Source organism: Aythya marila, assembly GCF_965140915.1.
Source record: "Aythya marila genome assembly, chromosome: 4".
In the NCBI taxonomy this organism is placed as follows: domain Eukaryota; kingdom Metazoa; phylum Chordata; class Aves; order Anseriformes; family Anatidae; genus Aythya; species Aythya marila.
In genome coordinates, this window is record NC_139045.1 from 30,980,739 (window position 1) to 30,998,755 (window position 18,017).

Here is an 18,017-nt window from a genome sequence, read left to right on the forward strand (position 1 = left end):
GGCATTGTGCCACTCAGAAAAACTAAAATGACTTTACATAGTATAGTCATAGCAGTAGGATAATTTAACAGTGCTCAAAATGCTCTGTGCAAACATTTCATTGTATATTTACATCTGTACTTGTCTTACAGCCAAAATGCCTTCCTGTATGCTTGTTTGTACTAGTTGCTTCTGAATATTTTCCTCTGCTAAAACATTTCCTTGACAATAGCATGAAATAAAGTGCAGTGAATCAATCATACAGTAAAACTCTTTAATATTAACATAGCCATTTATACGAATTAAGCAATGCCACTTGCTAACAGTAGCTAAAGTTGTTTTATAATCTTAACTTGCAGACGTGGGTGAAAAATTAGAAGCAACATTACATACTTTTTTCTTCATGTAAACTGAGCCCTTTGCTTAGAGAAGGGCAGAATCTGTTATGTGCTACTGTGTTACTTTTTTTAATCAGACATACATAAGGTGAACTGCTATATGTTAAGCAACAATTAAAATATATATATATATAGTTTGCTTTGCATCAGTCAAAATATATTGCTGACTGGATCTAACTTTCTGCAGCACAAGAGTGATTGCAGCGCTTGAAGGAGCTTAGTGTGGTCTGGAAGTTATCGCCTCAACAGAAGTAGTTGTTAACTTCTATCTTGCTTTTATGTAAAATCTAGAGCTGCAATTCCTACTGAGCTCTAATTCCTGTGGGATTCAGAAATCACTGCCTTTTACACCTTGCCAGTAGGACTCTGCACAGAGCAAGGCAGGATCTGTTACTTTATGCACAGGCAAAATACAGTCAGCTCCTAGCAAGACAGGTTAGTAGTACCCATTACCCTATCAGAAATACCTCATTGTGGATTCAGCTCTTGTCAGCAAACAAACTGAGGGGAAAAAAACTGAATGCTGTCATTTAGTCTTACAAATCTGAAATGCAATATCTGCACTTTACTTTTTCTATCTAAAGTGGTGTGTGTAGCTGCAGAATCAAAGTGATTTGTCCATTTCCAAAGATTTTAAGGAGGCTTCTAAAATCTTCCTAGAAAATTGATCAAGCGTGCATCAAAATATAAGTTAATATTTTTAAAAGTCAAAGTAAGCATTTATTAATCTTGTTAAATCCTGTACAAGTAAATAAGCTAGCTTACTCTGGCTGCTTCACTAAACTTGAACACATTCAGAGAGCACACACCTTCAAATCATTAATTTGTTTCAGTATTGGTGCTTTAGAGAGCATAATATGCAAGGAACCAGAGGAGACAGGCAAATCTGTTTTCAACTTTCTGAGCAGTAGTAAGTCATAACAAATAGAAAATTGCCAGTTGGTGACTTAGGTAGAGGACATCTTGGAAGAGGTTTGTCCTCATAAAGAGAAATGAGATGTTTTCCTGTATCTCCCCAGTAAGAGACAAACCCTTCCACTGAAATTTGAGGATGCCTCATTTACTTCTTTCCAGTAACTTGGTCCTTTAACAGGGTTTTGCTCACATTTGCTAACCTACCTGAGGACAACTGTGACGTTATGCAAGAATAATAATAATAAAAAAGTATCACGTGTGCGTATTAGGTGAAGTGCAAAACTCTAGGAAACTCCAAATGTAGGTGATTATTCAGTCCTGAATCAGTAACACCCTTGTTTAGCTACTATTGACCAGGCTTCACTTGGACTACGAAGTAGTACCTTTGTATTCAGCAAAATTCTAGGCTTGTCCTAGGCGCAGTTTGGCTACTTGAACAAAGGCAATAACTGATGACAAGATTGTTTTCCTCTGTGTAGATCAGGTGAGATGAGACATGGTATTTGAAACTGGACTTTACAATACTTTGCTGAATCTAGTAATTTCTTGGATACCAGTGATCTCAAATTCTGTTCTATCTGTAGCAAGAAAGATGCTTTGTCAGTCATTAACTTTTCTTCTTATTCCCCCAAACATTCAGTCTTCTTTCTGACAAGTCATCCCACTTCTGATTTGTCTGTACCACAGAACTCTTTGGAGAAGTGTTATTTTTCACTCCAAAGTGAAAAAATTGCCTTTGTGCACTATGCAAGCCTAGTTCCAGTAGCCGGACTGCCAGATTTAGCTCTCTTTGGGGCTATTTTTAAGAGACATAAACTCACAACTCTTCTATAAATCATAGAATGCTTGATTTTGATAGGAAGGAGATATCACTGCATATACCAGACTATCTAGTGGAATTCCAGTGATTACTAAGCTATGCACAAAGTAGTAATGCAGTTATGATAAGATTAGACAAGTTATACTAATCAACTGTTGGTTTAACAACCCAAATATTTTGCTAAATCCAAATTCAGTGTGGTAACTTATCATAGTCTCTGTCCTGTATAACTGCTTAGGACAAACTAAAAAACCTAGACCTTGTTTACAAGGAAGACTTTCTTCCCGTGTCGTGTGGAATTTATTCATCTTTCTACCTTTTTTCTTCATGGAATGTTTTAAGAAACAGAAAAATGCAATCAAGTGTTTTCTTTGTGCTACGTCTTACAGAGTGTGATCCGTTGCAAAACTAAATGAAGTAAGAATGTTGAATTTTCCCTTTCTTTGTCCCCACTTTAATCAGCAGAAAATAAGTCTCAGGAAATACAAAAGTAAACCTCAAAACTTTTAATGCATCTCATGTTAAGGTCATCATGAGACATACATTTATTCTACTTTAAAATATTAACATTTGTAGAAGAACATCAAGCTCTGTACCATAGCATAGAAACCAGTATTCCTGGAGACAGGCAAAACCCCTAGTTTTAAAGTATCACTGGATTTCTGATACTGATTTTGAGACTGACTCATTTCCCTCCAGTGGTCTGCAGCAAATCCCTGGATCCAAATATAGTCCTGGGAGAGGCCCAGACTCCAGATGTGAAAGTTATGTTGCAGCTACATCTCTGGTTTCAATTAAAGGCACAGGGGGACCCTAATTACTGCCTCCATGTTTTGGCATGTGACTAAAGGAAGGACTAATTCCCAAATGTTGCTTATAAAATGTATATTTGTCATTTTAAGTATCACATGCGCATTCATTCATAAATATTTTTCCTATGCTAGGACCAAATTACAGGGAGGCATGCTGAGAAGATAGCGTGGGAAAAATATTCTCTTCCTGTTAGTCAAAGCCTATCCGTGAAAACACTCCACAGCAAGCCCAGCAGGCAGTCTCTGTGCACCTGATTCTCAGCTCCCCCATCATGCTCTCAGGCAGAAACAGCAGTTTCTGGTTATAGCATGTCCTCTCAACCTCATTGCTGGTCTGAGGCATGGCTAGTACCACCAGCTAAGTGACTTAGAGATACTAAGTGGAGATACTACCCATGGAAACCCCAGCTACCTTACTTTGTGGGTACTCCTAACTTTGATGGCACATGTTAGTCACACCTTAGTTCTGAGGCAGAGCTGGAGATAACTCACAAGCAGTGTAACCTGTTATGTGTATCCACAACAGATTATTTTTTTGAGTACTCCTGATATTGGTCTGACATAATTGATGACACCAGAACTATGCAAAGAGAGAAGCAAATGAAACAGAGGTGCTGCAGTGAGGACAAGCAATACCTAAAATTATCCAAATTTCCAAAAACTGTTCTCACACTTCTAAAGGAGTATATTTTAAACATGGCATTTCCCTTTAATCTTCATTTGCATTCCATGAAAGTACAATTTTTTAATGAGTGTCTTAAGAAAGCAAATAAATAAAATTTGTGTCTTCAGAATTCTTTCTGTCACTTCAGGAATTAAAGCTTGTCCTGCAGACATACAGGGTTCATGGCAATTAGGAGGAGTTAAATTAAATGCAAAGATCAAAGTCTTGCCCATAGTCAGTAGAATGTAAATTAGAATTTACAAAAGGTGAACACCGTGCCTCTAGAATGTGAAGAAGTTGGCAATTGTTGTGGCTACAAATTCTTTCAAAACACATACTTAGAGATGAATCTCTCAAACTTACCAGTACATATAGGTTTACTCATTTTAGTAGACCTATAACTTTGAGTGTCTCCAAATGCTGTTTTTGTTTAGCTCATAGACTGTAAACACTTTTTAGGAGCAAAGAAAATAAATAAAAAGAAACAATTTTAATCATCTGCAATAAAAATGAAATCTAATAAATTTCAGAGTATTTTTCACTGAAATCTTTAGCTAGTATTCATGATTTATCCAGGATTGCTACATCTTCTGTAATAAATGAAACAAACTTATTAAAAGTGCAAAATTTCTAATGCATGAAGTTACTTCTCCTTTGAGGACCATGGTCTGTATCAACTGTAAAGCATCTCCAGAGATGACAAAATAATTCTACTGCTTCTTCAGAGACACTTATATTGCCAAGACTTTACATGTTTGTATTCATCCAATTGAAGTTGAAGATGCGTAACTGTTTACACAACTGGCATATCTAACACCATTATTGTTACTCTTTTCCCAAAGATACTGGAATGTTCTAGAGGAATATAAAACACTGACTATTGTGTCTTATGACAGTGCAAACATTCCCTATGTGTTCTCAGTTTTAAATTAAATTTTAGAGATTTTGGATCTTGGAAAATTGTTTGAAAATTAGATCTGTGGAAAGCAAAGTGCTTCATCAGTAGATTTCAACCACAGAGTTTTTAAACTTAATATTTGTCACCTGCAACTTGTGCTTACAACATCTACAAGACCATTTTCACGCTGAAAGTCACTGACAAATGCCTTTCATACTTATTCATAGTTAAGCACTCATGCCAACTTGCACTGAGGTCAATAACAAGTTTCTGTATATAGTAGGAATAGCATTAGACCCTACCAGATCTGCCACTATTGTCACAAAAATACTGATTTGCATGTAGATGTGTGGATGTAATAGTAAACACAGAACTGATCTCATTTAAAATTCTGGAAAAGTTAAATGCTATGCATGGGAAGCTAATAGCGGAAACTTCTAATTAGTGAAGATGGTTTGTCCTGCAACAGCAAAGTCATGGCCTTGTAATTTCTTCAGATAGGAAAACAAAATAAAATAAAATATAGCTCTTTGATTCAAGAACTGTATTCAACCAGAACAGATAGTTGAAGATGTTTTTTCACAGCTATCACGCAACTACTGACACTGCTTTAGCTAGAGCCCAAGGCAAAGAAAGCAGCTCTGAAGAAGAGGAAAAATCAGCTACTTCCCTAATTGTTCTCCTTCTTGGTATCTGCAGGGCTGGACCAGAAGGCACCTTCCTTTTCAATTAAACGGTTACAGATGTTTTCTGCTACAAAATGCGATTAAAATATTTTAAATAGCTGATTTGGCCGTGCACACTGTAGATGAGTACCTTCATTTTTTATTTCACTGATTGGTCTGTCACTTTTCAGACAATGTGCTATTTTTAGAAAATATTTGAGTGCACAAAGGCAGTGAATCTTACCTTTGTAAAGTACAATTCCAAAGGATATCAGCACATCTTGTGCAACTGAATCCTCTAGGAATACATTACAACACCAATTTCACTGTTGAGTTGCTTTCTTAGTTGGTTTCTAATACTCCTTTGGAAAATGCAGCAGACACACATTTAAAGCAGGGAAAGATAGATATGTGAATATATAAATACATGATATAGATATATATAAATATATATGTGATATATATATGTGATAAACGTGAATTTATATAAAACAGCTTTTTTTTTCATTAAAATAATAAAACAAAGTGAAAGTTAGATGTTTTGTGAAATACTGGGCTTCCACACGTGGTATGTTAATTTCCAAATGTTCAGTAGCCCTAAAGAACAGAGAAAAGTTCTGTCCTTATATCTAAAGTGCTGTCAAATGGGAGAAACCTCAGTCAGTGTTGCTCTCCCAGTTATAACAGATGCATTTAGAAACATTTAGCATGTTCCAAACCACACAATATACCAACTCAAGTACATTAGCCATTGAAATGCAAATTCTTGTGGCAATATCACATTTGGGTATTTAATCCCACAGAAATACAAATAGTATCTATCTTCCAGAATTTCTGAAATAGCAAAGAAAAAATATGCTTGGCTTAAAATGCTTTTAAGTTCGATTGAAACTGTCTGATTTCTGTGGCAAAGCTCTGTCCTGAGCAAGTATGTTTCCCTGAACTGGGCCTGGAGAAATATAGAGAAAAGGGTGCTGCCAAGAGAAACAAAACAGATTAAGAGATTTGGAAGAATGGAAATCCAAGAAAGGGTTAACAAAGAATACAGTGGAGAATCTCTGGTCATGATGTACCAATCACTGGCTTTTAAATTCATACACAAATTCAACATTTAATTTTGGAAATAAATTAAACGTATTTTAACCATAAGGATTCTCCTGCTACTTTTCCCACAAACTCCTACGACCTTCTGGGCAAGGTTCTTAGGTCTTTCTCCCATTTGGAAAATGCAGATAATTTTTCCATAAATCAAGGGAGATGATTTCACCAGAGGACATAGATTTTTCAAAGGCAAGAATCATATGAAGAACTCTTCACAGAATTTCTAGGTTGGAAGAGACCTCAAGATCATCGAGTCCAACCTCTGACCTAACACCAAACACCTAACACTCTTACCAAACAATATGTTTGTTATCCAAACAAAACAGCTTCTGTGATGCATAACATTGTGCACAGTAGGAACCACAGCGTAAGTTTCCTAGGGTTATTCTATGAAGAGGACCTACAACTGACCATGGTTCCTGATCTCACAACCTGTTTAACTGCATTATCTGCAATATTAACTTCAGTGTATACTTACTGAAGTCTGAAAGATCAAAGCTCTGCTCCATTTCTCAGATAGCATAGTCTTTTTCATTTATCATAACATTATTTTACAATATCTGCCGTTCTTTATTATGTGAAGGAGAAAAAGGAGAGAAGGGATATAAACATAGAAAAAGGAACAAGGAGGGAAAAAAAAAAAAAAAACAAAAAAAACACGAGGTAGTAGAGAAGGGAGCCTATAGGAAGACATGATGATTAAAAATCTGTAAAAAAGAAGGAAAACATAGGCAACAGAGCCTATGCCAATTTGCAAAGGCATAGATGGTTCTCTTACTGATATATAGCTTTTTCTGCAGTACAAGTGCACTTCACTGAAGTACACTGGGTACTTACGCAAATCATTTGTCTGTAGTCTTCAGTAAAGCCAATAGAAAATGTTGACATGATAATAGCAATGAACTTTTTCAGCAATATTTTAGATTTTAGAAGATTTTTTGTTGATGTAGTTACTACAGCTTGTGTTTCAACCAACTTTATTGGTTGTGTATTATTCTCAGTTGCAGATTATATACAGAAGGATACAAGTTTATCACCCCGATCTGGCTTCCAAGATTGAAGTTCTAGTTTCAGTGTTTTGTCTCACTAGCATCTAATGGTAGGCAGGGAGTGACATACCTTGTTTTCTTGCACTGCTTAATGTGGTAACCTGGTGTTATAACAGAAAGAAGAATTTTCTAGACCTGACATTTCATACGTTATTTTCTAGCATTTTGTTTTAAATTGCATTGATTTGTAAGTTAAAGGCAAGATACACATTTTAGCTGATTTAAGATTTCATAGTTTTACATTTTATTTTGTAGAGGTATTTCACTTTTCTTTTATATGTCTGTGAGGAATCTTTCTTTTCTCCATCAGGCCTTCTGAAACACCATTTAGTGCTGCATACGCATCTGAGATACCAAGATGGAAATACTACTTACCTGGCTTCCTTAAAGGCTGAGACCTCCAACCTAGTGAGGCAGCATGAGACTGTGCTACTGTTAGCAATTACCAGTAATTGGAAGGAAGGTATGGCTTGCACTTTGGCACCACAGAAGGTAGGACAGTTCATAGTTCAAAGTATGGTAATTTACGCTTTGGTGCTGGGAGTCTTTGGGTTTCAGTCCTCAGGCAAAACAAAGAAGGAACAAACACAGTCTTGCTTTAGAGGTTAATGCTCCAAATGAGAGCGTCAGGTAAAGAGAAGTAGCACCACATAGGTATGTGGAAATGACAACTGACCAACAGATACAACGTGCCAGTCATTCTTGAAGGCTTAAATCTGAACCCTGAAGTAATAGGCAAGGACTATAGAGAATCTGGACTGTATTGCCTTTACTGAGGTAACAGGGTCATCTCAGATTTATTTAACTGTGAACTAATACTTATATCAAATGAAATTGTTAAACACCTTTGTCTCAGCACTTCAGCTTCTGCAATGATAGATAAACTACACAGATATTGTAAGAAACACTTGAAGTCCCACATCAAAAGTCTTTCGAGTACTATTTCTCACTGAAATGTTAAAGAACACCCACTCAGTATTTACTATTTTTTAAACCTTTAAAATAGGCATGCCACCCCCCAAACACCTGCTTTTTCATTATATTAAGGAACCACATTAATTTCAAAAATCTTACCACAGTGGAGATTGGAATAATAAGCATGTCTCTATTTAAAGATCTGCTTAAGTGGTTCAGCAAGCTGTCACAGACTATGTTTTTATACAAGGTCAGGTGTAAGCTGAAGTTCGAGGCAAAAACAATTTTAAAATAAACTATTATGAGGGTTATAAAGGGGCCAGATAATAGGATGTCTCCAACTTGCAATGTTGCATACTGGTACTCTGAATACTAGCTCTAAGACAGCACAGAAAACAATTCAGTTGTTTCAGATGCGTAAGGACAGGGAGAGGTGGCAGTGAACTGTGGGGTAAAACCATAAAAATAAACCAAAATCAAATTCTGGCCCTAGCAAGTCCATATGTACTCAGATTAGTACTTCAATATAATAATAATTCAAAATTTATTTGAAAATAAATGCTCCTTTGACTGGAAGGTTAAATTTATTGTTAATCGAGTTCTTCATAACCAAAACCCCGTAACAAGTAATAATTTCCACCTAGGTGTTTGTTTATGTGTACAGAAAGATGATGCTACACAGGAAGTTCCCTATTTTTCTAGAGATATGACATTTCGCAACGAAGAGAGAGATCATGTGTATAGTTGGGGAAAAGGGAGGGAATGATAGGCATGGATTTCTAGAGGACATAACCAGAGACCTAAAATTAAGGATGAAGAGAGGTCGTATACCTTTCATGAAGAATTCATGAAAATTTCCTGCCAAGATTAACTATCTTGGTATTTTGGAGCACCTGGAAAGACTGTGAATCTTGCAGAGTTTGTGTTCTCAGCAGTTAGAAAATGGGGAGGAAAGAAAGTTTTCTCCATTGTATATATAGTCTTCCTTTGCATGAAGTCAGAAGCTTTTGATATTTCTCTTTACAACTTAGGTGATACTGAAAATTCGAAATACATGTTTTAAATATTTGTACCAGGTAGTTTCCAATGAGACAAAAGCACTAACTTTCCAAGTATCCGGTGACAATAAAGGAATGAATTTCTTGCAGCATATTTATGTTGTAAACCTTTGCTCTGAGCTTTCAGCTCTGTTTATAACTAGCATCTAAATACTGTACTGCCCATTATATTTCAAACTGACAAAAGAAGCACATTGCTAAGTAATGTAGCTTCTTTGCTAAAAGCTGGATTACCAAATCTAAGTTAGGAATAAATATCTGAATTAATATATTAATATTTGACTAAACATTATCAGTGTTTTCCATGGTTTTAGAGTGACAGCAGGGAGACAAACCAGTGAGCATAAAAATTCTTGCATATTTATTCCATTGTTAGATAGACCGGCCATTTACAATACAGTACATTGCAGCAACTGCAATAAAACATAAATGAATTTTTTTAAAATATATCAAGCCCTTTTGGTGCTTTTCTGGCAGTACTGTTCTCATTTCAGTTTCTCTCATTTTTTCCCTATTCCAATTTTTGCTAACCAAAACATGCCCACAGCATGGGCAAAGACGGATGTTCTTTTCTAGCTTTTGCTATATGTAGATCATAGTCCCATATTCCTTCAGTACTCCTCCCTCTTCACCAATTCAAATCCTACTTGAAAATATAGTTCTATCTTTTAATTCCTCTTTAAATATATTTTTGCTTAAAACTTATTATTGTTTAGGACTGGAAATTATTTCCAAAGAGAAACTGGAAGGAAGATATTATTAAATCATATTTCACATACTATATTAGTCAATAGATAAAACACGGTTTTTACTCTTGATTCCTAGTGCCAGACTCAACTCTTCTATGAGAATAATATTTTTTCTGTCATGATGCCCACCATTATCTCAAGCGTGGTATACTTGCATATTTTGAACTCTGACTAATCTGTTAATTGGTTCCAAAATTTACCATTGATATGGTCAATGACTTTTTCCACATATACTTGACTATCATGCTGCATCTCTCGCAGATCTGGAGCACATGACATGCAGAGTAAATGCAGAGCTGATCTAAGCTGATGCTAATTTTCAGATCAGCTGTAGATTTTCAGTGTCAAACTATGTACGTAGTCTCTGCCTCATGAGCCTATTAAAACATTTTGAAAGCCATGCCTAACCCATGACTGAAAGATGCTCTACTCTATAGTATTTCATTTCCACCACACAACCAAACCTTTTTTTTTTTTTTTTTTTTTTTCTGTCTGGGAAAGGAACTAATGAATTACATTTTAGCTATCAAGTAGAATACCATTCAGTTAGTGACACTGATGCTTGGTCAACATATGAAAATTCTTATGGAGCCTTTGTTTACACTGAAATACTGTTATTTAACCTTCTGTCTGATGAGTTTATCTTTGGACAGGTTTCTCAACTGAGAAATTATGCCATTGTCATCTTGCGTTCTGCTGGAGTAGCTGTTTTTTCTCTATCGCTGTTGCTAGGTGTATTATTTGTTTATTTTAACTTCCCAGAAGGCCCAAATTAAGATCAGGACCATACACAGATATATAGTAAAAGATACTATTTCACTTGAAGGACTTGCCCTCTGAATAGCTAAGACAGAAAAATGGGTATGAAAGGAAATGTTACTATGCCTCTTTTAATAACTAAGAAATAAATCCAGATAATTAAGAACTAAATCCAGATCTCTTGAACAGAGTTGCACAAGTTTTTTGTGATATAAGTTCATTAGATCTGAGTGATTTGCAAAAATCATTTGTAAGATTTGACCTTACTTCTATTTGCATACAGATTTTAGAATTAATATGGGAAAGAAACACTTGCACATTCCTACAAGTGAAATTCAAATAGTTTTTGCAGATAGATTCATAAAAGTATGCAGGTGCTATATATAAAAGCAGAACGAGGAAGGTATCCTCATCATATAACTTTGTGCCTAACACACACCAGGGTTAACTTCATTTTCTCATTTCGGAAGGCCCTGCAATTGCTTATAAGAAAGGCATTTCCTCTTGGCTGGTTTTTATTAATATCATGCAACACATTTGGGAAGCTTTAACTTCAACTGCATCAAAATAAGCATTTAATTCAGTCTACAATTAATTGCAATTATTCCTGTCTTGATTTCCTGGACATTTCGAGGAGAAAAATTGGTACCATATTCACCAAAAGCCTTGTTAAGTTTCTTAAGCTCCAAGACTATCCTTCCCTTCATACCATTCTTCCCATGTGAAAGTCTAAAATCCTACCTTTAAACATGCTTTGTGGATTAATGGTTATTTGCACCAAAATCTGAACACATTTTCAATTCACTGAATATTTTTTCCTCCACAAGAGGCCAATGATTTCGTACTCTCAGCTTACTAGTGCAAATGGGTAACTATGAAGACAATTTAGGCAAAAAGAAAAAAAAAAAAGGGGGGGGAATTAAAAGTTAGATTGATGCATGCTTTCTCCAAAGACATGGAAATTTCGCCATTTTTAGAAGTGCTATTTAAAACAGCAACTGTAATAAGTATTTTAGGCTCCAGAATGCCTGCAGTCAAGACTACAAAGCCACACAGCTATTAGTATAAGCAGACACTCCTCCCTACCAACAAGAAAGCAACTGGGTGTATTGTCTTCCATCTTCAAATCATACAAGTAATTACAAGGAAATGCAAAAACCCAATTTTTCTAAGCAACAAACTGGAAATCTTGCTGAGGTGTTCTGCAATTGCCTTTTACTAATGCTCTTTCGTGTGTGAAGGGTTTCTGCATTTGCCAAAGAGGGAAATCAGCTCTCCCTGAGCAGCTTTTGTCAGTTTCCATCTGTATCAAGTGCCAAGTGAAATGCGAGGTTAAAATGAAATTAAACACGTTTACTTTGGTGAGGATTAGAAAGGCAGTTGCCACTGTACAACATATTCCCATTTAATATAGAAAAAAACGTTCTTGGGATCTCAAAAACAACCATGCTGTTGTTGATTAAAAGTGGAGAGTTTAGCAGCAACCCCTGTGTGTGTCATTGCAGAAACCATGTTTTATCGCATCCTCTGGAATCTGTGACGTTCTAGGATTATGCTGCACTAAGACTACCGGGAGGATTCCCACAAAAGACAGTTTCCGAAAAGAATGTTTTATTTTCATTCTGAATACCTTAGAATGGGGCTAAGGAAGAGATTTACTTCATTAACGTATGTTTGTTTCAATTTCCATTTGTGAAAAAAAATAAATGATTTGAGCACATTGCCTTATAGCAAGAAAATTTTACTCACGCTGAAACAGTTAGATGACTTGCATGGGATATTCCCTGTAACTGTAATACTAATAGCTGTCTAAGGGCTAGATTCCACAATGCTTGATAAAATCTTTGGAACTGCCTCCAGCCTCTTCCATGATGATGCACACACCCAGCTTTCTAGATTACAAGCCACACAATTAAAGCTCTCTTCCTGAGCCACTGCATGGCTGACCTATTTTCTATATGGACTTAGCTGAAACAATCAATGGGCATAGCCATGCGTAAAGTGCAAGTCATAGGCAAACAGTCCCTAAAGAGAGTTTCAGAGAGCTCTGTGCACCATAGGCCCATGCTGGGGTGCAATTCTTCAGGCATTTTTCTCCTTGTCTTATGGCAGAGAAAGGAGTATCTTTGGCACTCAAGCAGGGACAGCATTTGTAGCATTTGCTACACGTTCAGAAAGAAACACACAAGTGCAAGATACAGTCATAGGGGGTCCCATGAAAGAAGTGCCCCCTCAGAAATAATAGGTAAGGTCACTACTTGCTTATTATCTAGGCTCTGTGTGTTGGCTGTGGGAAATTACCCTACTGGTGCTGGCTTGTCTGAATATGACCAACAGGGCACCCTTCTCTTAAAAGAGCTACTTCTATAATGAATATGCAAGAAGAAAATCAATTCACAGCTTAGCTCTAAGTAACACAACTGAACTAATTTAGTTTGAGCAGTGAAATCAAGAATAATGAAATCAAAAATAATGGTAATACTGCCAGGTTCAAGAAGCAGGGAAGGTGCCTAACAGACTCTGAACTATGGAAGGGGACATTTCAATAAAATAAGAATGTTAGACTACTCTGCAGTTAGATGTGAAAGCTGTAATCTTAGCAGAGGCACTAATTCCACCTAACAAAACTATCATATCGTAAGAAATATGAATGAAAAATAAATGCAAGTGAATGTCACAAAACACTGTTCTCTGGTAGGGTGAGATTATTCTAAAGGTCAAAGGTCTGTCTGTGGAAGCCCTAAACCTCAAATTTACTTCACAATGAACAGGACTTGATGAAATCTCTATAGTGAAGTAAAATTAATCCCTACAGTATATCTGTGCTCTGATTTAATGTCATGAAGCAGCATAACAACTGACAGCAGTGGAACTTGCCCTCCTTAACAAACTACATTAAACTAAGCTAAGATAGTAGACATCAGATACATCTAAACTCCACATCTACAAAAATAAAGGATACAGTATGAGACATAAGGCATAAATGATGAGTTAAAATAACCAGGAAACACTAGCACTGATCTAAGAGTGGCATCGCCTGAGTAAGACAACCTAAAAACTAGAAGAACAACACGTTACCAAATGAGTAGTAATCTATACTTGTGTTACAAGTAAAAGGCTTCATTGGGGAAATTAACATGGTCTTTTCATTTTGTTTATAGTAATCAATACGCAAAACCCCAATAATAATTAAAAAACCCTGATGTCCTTAGCAAGTTTTCTTGTTTTTATTAAAAAATAAGAAAAAATCAGTGGTTTAAGCCCTAACTGGAAGTCCTAGCCTTAGCTCATTGATGCATGCACATAAGTACTGTTGGAATTTTAAAACTGAATATATACTACTACCCTGTCCTGAACAGTGTTGCTTTCTTGAACAAAGGCTTATACTTGAATACTGATTTTAAAATATCGCCCCTATCCAATGATAGACTTGATTCTCTACCACTGGTACCACTGGTCATGGAAGACCATGACCTCTAAGTAAATGCAATGAATTGCAATAAACACATAAACAATAAAGATCTTAAAAAATGAAATAGTACAGAATGCACAAAGAACTCCAGCAAAGAAACTCTAATGAAAGTTCTGAATGGTTTAATTTCCATTTGCTAATACAACAGGCAAGGTGCAATATAATGATTTCTAGGTATCATTAAATAAATCCTTAAAACATATCCTGTCATTTCCAATAGCTATTTTAAAACACTCTTTAAAAACCTACACAGAAGTTTTCTTCAATAAATATGCTTTTATAAAAAATGCAAGCTTGATGCTTGTCTACAGAGTAGAAAGAAAATATGACTAAATACCTTCCACTACATGTTTCCTTTCTTAAAACTTAGAATTTTGTATCTGTTTCCTTGGATTACAGAGGAGTTTGATATTGTTTTTTAAAACAAGATATAATTTACAACATCTCTTGGTGTAACAACTCATTTCAGTTGAAAGGAAAATAGCTGTATTTGATACAAAATCTACCTTGAGTTCTTGGATTGCTTGCTTTGCTTCTCATCATTATTTCAAACACAGCATTCATCTTCATAATGGTTGTGATACTTTACATTTTATTACATGGCATAGCCAGGTTTTGACTGTTACTGATATTTTGAGTAGTATATTTTATTATAAACTCTTATTTATGTTTTGATTTCACTATGGGATCTGTTTTGAAACAGACTGCCATATAACGATTAAAGACACTTTTAAATAAACATCAATCAGAATAAGATAAATATACAAGTACTCATTTCTGTGGACACAATACAAATACTAACCTTGACTTCTCATTTTTAAAGTTTTTTTTTTTCATCAAAACCTCAATTGAATAATCTGTGTGAATAGTCAGACAGCAACTGAACCAGTGGGAGAAAGAAAGATGGTGAGCCATTTTATTGATTAAATAAAAAAAAAAAAAAAAAGGATAAAAAAACCACTGTAGAACTACATTCCTTTGTTTCTCCTGCAATGTTTGCCTCATGATCTTGCACTGTCATGACTCACAGTAGCTGTAGGCTACATAATTCCACAAAACAAACAAAAACAAGAGATCTCAAGATGTGACTTCCTTTCTCCTTCCTTACTTTTCCTGGATGCTTTGGGTCAGCATGATATCAGCAATTACTTTTCTCTTCTGAGAATGTGGAGTGTAAAGTCACTGTTACAGTATTCCTCATGCTTCCTTAAAATCATCTAGTTCATTTAAGGGTCTTGCTGTTGGCAAACTAAAGAGAAAAGTCATAAGAGCTATGAATGTACGGCTCCAGAGCAAGGCAATCCAAGCAAGAAACCTCCCTACAATGAAGAGAACATCGCATGCGTTTCTAACACATTTGCACACATTCTCTGGTTGCCTCAATCACCTCTGTTCTCTGATTAATTACATAAAATAGTCTGTTACTGGAATCTCTCTCTAGCATGGACTGTCATCACCTTTTGTTCTTAACGCTAGAAAAGCAGTAGACCTATTTTATGTGATTTAAAGTGCATGCTTCCTTGCTCCTACTTTCTGTAATTTGGAAACAAATCATCTTAGCATAACTACAAGAAAAGGGAGTGGCTCTACAGGGATTTTTGCTTTAGGAAAAGCTATACAATTAGGCCACATCCAAATAAGTAAAACACTTTATTCTACTAACAAAGATAGTTGAACATTTGCACTTGTTTTGTTACAATTCACTTTTATGAGAAAATGCTCCACCACATTTTTTCTGTTACTAGAGTCTGACTAGAGACTTCACCATGGAAAAATATAAATGAATAAAAATTTATTTTCCCCTACTAGTATCTCAACTATCAAAAGTCTTACCATTTCTTTTTAGACCATCTCATGTGCAGCATATTGTAAACTGCAGCCCAGTGAAACTGGATGGGCTCAATACAGCATTACAAATGACTTCATTGCACTGCAGTACTCATTTTACCAGTGCTACATCTTTGCTTAGGACTTTTTCCTTTTCCTCTTAATTCATCCTTCATGCATAAATAAGCCATCTCACTACATACACAGAGTAAGCGACCAGCTCTAAAAATACAGCCATTTTAGGAGTAGCATTGGATCAAGCTTGGTAGACTACATAAGATGTATAAAAGTGCTCCTTTACATTAGAAACAAAAACTTTTCAAGTGTCTCAAATGTTTATACACAGAGATGATTTTATAAAGGAACTCTACCAGGCCTAGGCTAATGATGTTCCCTGGATTTAAGCCACAGAAACAGCTAGCTCTAGCCATGCAGAAAAGGAATTATGAGCCTACAGTTTAGAAAAGGAAAGAAGAAAAAAAAAAAAAAAGAAAAGAAAAAAAGAAAGAAAAAAAATCTGAAAAAAAAAAGAGATAAGCTGTGAAAATTGACTGCAAAAATGAATTGCCAGTCATAAGGAGTGCAAAGCCAGAAAATGAAATAAATGCAAAAGTGAAGTTATTGTTAGAGCATTAAGCATGTGATTAAGTATGAGGCTTGTGGCTAATGCATGAAGTGCAATGACATGAATTACTCTGAAAACGAGATAAGAAACCTTGCCTAATTGTAAGGCAGCGCAAGTAGCCTGAATGGTTTCAATTAGCTCGACGGGCACTATCAGCTGGCAAATTCTTGGAGAGCCTCACCACGCACAAAGGCCGCCCGAGTGCCCCTGGCGGCTTCAGCCCTCGGCAAGCCCCCAGCCCCGCACGGCCCCGCACGGCCCCGCACCGCTCCCAAAGCCGCCAGCACCGCCCCGCCGCGGTCCGGGGATGCTGAGCGGGGGCTGAGCGGGGGCTCTCCGCGCCCCCTGGCTCCCGGCGCTCAGCCCCCGCTGCCCCAGCTCCCCGCTGCTCGCCCCGTCCCAGCGCTGTCCAGGGTCCCCGCGGGCACTCACCGCTCCCTCCCTCTCTCCCTCACTCACCATGCCGCGGGGCCGCTGCCGCTCCCCGGCGCCGCCAAGGTGTATTTGGGGAGCGGGCGCGGCGCGGCGGCGGGGCCGCCCGGGCGGGCGGGCGGAGGCCGGGCGGGAGGGGCCTCCCCGCAGACCCAATCAGAGCCCGCACGGGCGGCCCCGAGCCCCGGGCCCCGCGGCGCGGCGAGGCGCGGCGGGGGGAGCGGGGAGGGGGTGCGCGGTCCCCGCCGCCCCGAGCAGCCCGGCTGCAGCAGCGCGGCTTGCTCCGGGCAGCGGCTCCCGGCTGCCGGTCCCGCCTGGGCTGTGGGTGCCTTTCCCAGACCAGAAGGTTTCTGAACGCGCCCTATGCGTGGCACTGGGGTGCTACCGTATTTGTTCCCTTTGCACTTTTGCCACCACCGCCTTCGTTTACTCGGCGCTGGGGATACCCTACATCTTTATGCGTTCCGTGATACACACGTCTTTACTGTAGCTATCTGAATACTGCAGCCAGTAGCTCAGCAATGACGGAAGGGAAACAATACCTTTCCAAACAAAAATAAGCACAGGAAAGAAGAAGAATTCAAACGATTTCACAACACTGGAGTGCCAAGTTAATCTCGAGATACACTTCAAATTCAGAAAATACTTTCTATAGAGCTACCCAAGTCATTAAGACCGTTTTTGACCATTCTTAACTCTTGAATATCAGCAACGAAACAGAAAGACATCTCTACAATTTTTAAATCTTCATAAATGGAGTATTTTCTCTGTGAAAACACCGGCTTGCTTTTGGAAGCCCTAGGTCAGAAATAGTTATTTTCCTGGACTTGGGCAATTAACACTGACAGACCTCACAGTAGGATTAATTGCCCTACACAT

The 18,017-nt window shown here is 37.4% G+C and overlaps 1 protein-coding gene across 3 annotated transcripts in view; it reads right to left on the reverse strand.

Annotated features, from left to right (window-relative positions):
* GUCY1A1 (guanylate cyclase 1 soluble subunit alpha 1) overlaps positions 1-17,279 on the reverse strand; it is a 34,920-nt gene extending 17,641 nt beyond the window's left edge. For 2 of the 3 annotated variants that reach the window (XM_082760053.1, XM_082760051.1), the window contains exon 1: positions 17,166-17,279. The gene's annotated coding sequence lies outside the window, so the exon portion shown is untranslated. Of the gene's footprint in view, positions 1-5,395; positions 5,491-17,165 lie in introns of those variants that run through there. The other variant, XM_082760052.1, reaches the window with a different exon arrangement.
* Positions 17,280-18,017: the final 738 nt, after the last annotated feature.